At 39.4% G+C, this 4,624-nt stretch overlaps 1 pseudogene; it reads left to right on the top strand.

Moving 5' to 3' along the window:
- The first annotated feature begins 460 nt into the window (after positions 1-460).
- LOC147438586 (putative protein phosphatase 2C 20 pseudogene) lies at positions 461-1,001 on the top strand (annotated as a pseudogene).
- The last annotated feature ends 3,623 nt before the right edge of the window (positions 1,002-4,624 follow it).

Raw genomic sequence — 4,624 nt, 5'->3', positions numbered from 1 at the left:
TAATTATTTATTTAATGCAACTAATAGGTGGCAAAAGAATAAGAGGGCTACATACTATGCAAAAAAATATCATGTTTATGGATATTTCATCATTTAAGTATTTTTTATGAGGTATGGCCATTTTATGTTCGGGTGGTCACACACATGTGTCCACACACACACACAATCTCTATCTTGTTCTCAAATCACTCTTGTCAACTCCCATCCCCAAATCTCTCTCTCTCTCTCTCTCTCTCTCTCTCTCTCTCTCTCTCTCTCTCTCTCTCTCTCTCTCTGCCTTTTTGGGTGAAGCATGCTATGCATGCCATATCCCAATCATAGAAAGAAAAAAATTTCACACATGTAGACACACATGAGTCCATGACACACCCACCAAACAAGCAGAGAAGAGGACAAATCGTATCTCCATACTCTTCTCTAGATTTTAAAAGCTTTCAATTTCCTTGTGCCACACGAGATCATGTTGCAGAGAATAAAGAAGGTAGCAAGTTTAGGCACACAAAAAAAGAGTGGACATGATTTTCATCAAGGGCTTTTTGTGTCTAAAGTGAAAAGTAATCATCCTATGGAAGATTTTGCATTCTCAGAAACAAGGCGTATAGATGGAAATCGTGTAGGACTGTTTGCAATTTATGACGCTCATATTGGGCATGAAGTAGCAGAGTATCTGCAAACCAATTTACTAAATAACATCCTAAATCAGCCCTCATTTTGGATAGATCCAACAATGACTACCAAAGAAGCATATTTGAAAACGAGAAAATGTATTTTAGAGAAGGTGACCGAACTAGGGACGAGTGGCTCAATTACAGTGAGTGCCATTGTCATTAATGGTTCCAATGTATATATCACAAATATAGGTGACAGTAGGGCATTCCTATGTAGAGCTAGGATTGCTACATTATCATGATCCCGTGTTTGAAAAGGATAGTATAGAAAGAAAGGGTGGCTTGGTAGTAAGTTGTAATTTTCATGACTGCTTGTGGATATCAACTATGTAGTGTGATATTTCCTTCAAGGATGGTAGCTACTACTAATGGGTTGAGCAAGGCAGGCTGTAGAACATTATAACAAATTGGGGAGCAATGTATTGATCTAGCAGTAGTGCTTGCTTGCTAAACCTGTCAAGTTTTGTACATATTCCCGTATTCCCATGGATCCACTTGGGTAATCCAAAGATAAAATCCATGGATATACTCTCCCATGGTGAATTAGGGATTGGCAATGGCTGGAATAATCTATGTTTCTTCCCTCTATCATACTTAGTCTTTTGGCATACCACACGTTTTGAAACATAATCTTGTATGTCCACTTTCATGGTAGGCCAAAAGAAGTACGTCTCTACTCCTCAAAGAGTAGGTTGAATGCCTCCATGCCCTGCATAGGGAAGAGCATGGGATCATACATGACTTTCGCACGAAGGGAGTGGGTAACACATATCCTATTGCCATGGATAAGATAACCATCCTACAAGGTGAATGGTTCCTCTTTCTCTCCCAAATCAAGGGCTGACATTACATCTTTAAAGTCAGGGTCAGTAGCATACTCATCTATCATAGAAGATAGATCATTGTGATTTGCTATAGACACCGCATTAACTTTTGGTCATTGTGAAAGTGCATCAGCCACTTGATTGTGCTTACCAGAAATGTGAGCAATATGAAAATAAAATTGGGAAAGAAAATTTTCCCACCTCATTTGTTTGTCGAAAAACTTGGTTTGCGTCATGAAGTCTTTGGTGGTTTGTTTGTTTGAGACTTTGGTGGTTTGTTTGTAAAATGAATGGAGTCCCCAATAAATAGTGCTTCTAGTGTCTAGGACATGTAGAACAACTAAAAAATCTTTCTCATAAATGCCCAAGACCCGTTCCTCTGTATTGAGCCTTCGGCTCTCATATGCTATGGCATGCCCTTCTTGGACCTCAAATGGTTTTGAGAGATTCGGAAGCATGAGAGCTAGTTGGGAGGTAAGCTTCTCTTTGAGCTTGTCAAAAGCATTTTTCTCGCTAAGTAGTCCATGAATACTTAACGTTTTTCTTTGTTAAGTCATGTAATCGTCTTGCTATTTGAGAAAATTTGCTATGGAGCGTCTATAGTATGCACACATTCCAATAAAGCTTCTTAGCTCATGTAGATTCCTTGGATAAGGCCATGCTTTTATTACCTCTAACTTCGATGGATCCATATGGATACCATCTTGAGAGATAATATGACCTAAGTATTGAATATTTTCAATAAAAATATTGAATTTGCTATGGAGCGTCTATAGTATGCACACATTCCAATAAAGCTTCTTAGCTCATGTAGATTCCTTGGATAAGGCCATGCTTTTATTACCTCTAACTTCGATGGATCCATATGGATACCATCTTGAGAGATAATATGACCTAAGTATTGAATATTTTCAATAAAAAATTTGTTTTCTTTTTGTTGAGAAAAATCTCGTTCTCCCTCAATGTTTAAAAAATCACTTGAAGATGTTGCTTGTGTTCCTTCAAGGACTTGGAGTAGATGATGATATCATCAAAGAACACTCTAGTGAACTTGCGGTAGGGTCTAAACATTTTCTCCATCAAATGGCTGAATGTGGCCGGTGCATTGGTCAAGCCAAAAGGCATAACTAGATATTCATAAAGACCAAACATTGTATGAAACTCGGTCTTTAGGATATCTTCATCCAATATCCTTATTTGATGATAGACATTTTTAAGGTCAATCCTACTAAAGTAGGTAGATCCTTGTAGCTTATCAAACAGATCTTCTACCCGAGGCACGGGAAATCTGTTTTTGATAGTGATATGGTTTAGTGCTCGATATTCCACACACATGCGGTATGTACCATCTTTCTTTTGAACTAAAAGGACTCGAGAACAAAAGGGAGAGGATCTAGGCCTCACCATCCCTTTGTCTACCAATTCTTGTACTTGCCTCATGATCTCCTCTTGTTGAGCTTGGGAAACTCGATAAGGAGGCTTGTTAGGCGGTGAGCTTCCTGGTAGAAGCTCAATTAAATGGTCATCATCCCCTCGTTTGGAGGTAAGTCCATAGGGATGTCATCGATAAAAGCATCTTGGAATCCATTTATTAAAGTAGAAAAGTCTAACTTTTCTTGATTCCTATCATTTTTGTTTGATAAATCGTTCGCATCATTAGTGGATTCTTTGACAAAAATTATGCACTAAAAAACCGAGCTTTTCATTGAGTTATCAAAAGCCGGTGAATTTACAAGTGGTATAGTACGACCACACTCATTAGCATCTATATACATGCTCTTTCCCTTGTAGGTGAAGTAGATTTTCCTTTCAGGGAGCTTCATATTGGCAGCCATGCAATTGAACCATGGTGGCCCTAGGATAGGATCCTCATGTTGGAGAAAAGATATGAAAAAGTCTTCTTTGTCAACATAGCTTTGGACATGAAGCCTCAACTTCCCAATCAAGGGAGTAACAGAGGCTTGTTGTCCCTTACAATATCTCTCATCTCAAAATCTTGAATGCCCAACTTGGTGGCCAACTCCAATGATATGAAGTTGTGAGTAGAGCCAGGGTCAAACAAGATGAAGGCATCATGTTCCCTTACCTTTCCCCAAGAATAGGAGAGAGGTGATCCTTTGTAATGAGCATCCTCTTTGGAGCTTTGAATGTGGAAGCTCTAGAAGTGTCATTGCGGGCATTTCTCTTGGGGGCAAGAACAATAGCCATGTCCTTGCTCCCCACGCTTAAAACACTTATGATCCTTCCAAAAAGATTAAAGCTCTTCATGAGAGAGTTTGTTTTTACCTTTGTAAACTCCCTTCTCCTTGGACCGATTGTTGTTGTCATCATTATTAGAATTGCCTTGGGAATAATTTTGGGCATTGGCTTTCCCTTTTGCATCACTTTTGTCTTTGTTTTCCATGGGCTTGACATTCCATCTAGCCCCTTGTTGGAAATTGACGAGGGAAGAAACCATGGTGTGGTGGATTACTTCGATGATAGAATCAGGCCGTTGGGAGTTGACATACTCGGTCATTTCTTCAAGTAATTCCGCACAAAATTGTTGCTTTTGCTCACGAAGTCTATCTCTTGGAAGATAGTAGCCTTGAGATGTAAATCCCAAAACTTGTCCACATATTTGTGAATAAACTCATGGGAGAGAAGCTTCAAACTGCGCCATTCAATAAGTACTTTGTCCTTTGAATCTCTTGCAGCAAGAAATTTCTTCATGATGGAAACTCATAGAGTTTTCCATGTCTTTGGGGCTTCACCATTGCCAGAAAGGCTAGCCCACTATTGATGAGACGATTTCTCGAAGTGCATAGCTACATGGCATAGTTTGAAGGACTTCGTGAAGCCCTTGTTTCCAAAGTCCGCATCAAATTGCTGGATGAAGGCCAATACTTTATCAATGGCACCAAAGGTGCCATCATAGGTAAGAAAAGAGATACTCTTTTCTCCCTCTTTGAACTTCTTGAGATTTTGTGACCTTTGCCATGAAGGGTATGATTGGCGATGTCCTTCCCTCTTGTATTCTCTAAGAGAATAGCCATAGCATTTGCCCAAAGATGAGGAAGGTGAAGAAGAAGGAGAAGAGGGTGACCTCTTTCTTGACCTTTTCTTCCTTTGTTTCCTCTCTTCCCTTTCAGA

This window comes from Adiantum capillus-veneris, chromosome 16 (genome assembly GCF_014529385.1).
Source record: "Adiantum capillus-veneris isolate H3 chromosome 16, ASM1452938v2, whole genome shotgun sequence".
Classification (NCBI taxonomy): Eukaryota; Viridiplantae; Streptophyta; class Polypodiopsida; order Polypodiales; family Pteridaceae; genus Adiantum; species Adiantum capillus-veneris.
This window is presented reverse-complemented; position numbering and strand designations above follow the sequence as displayed.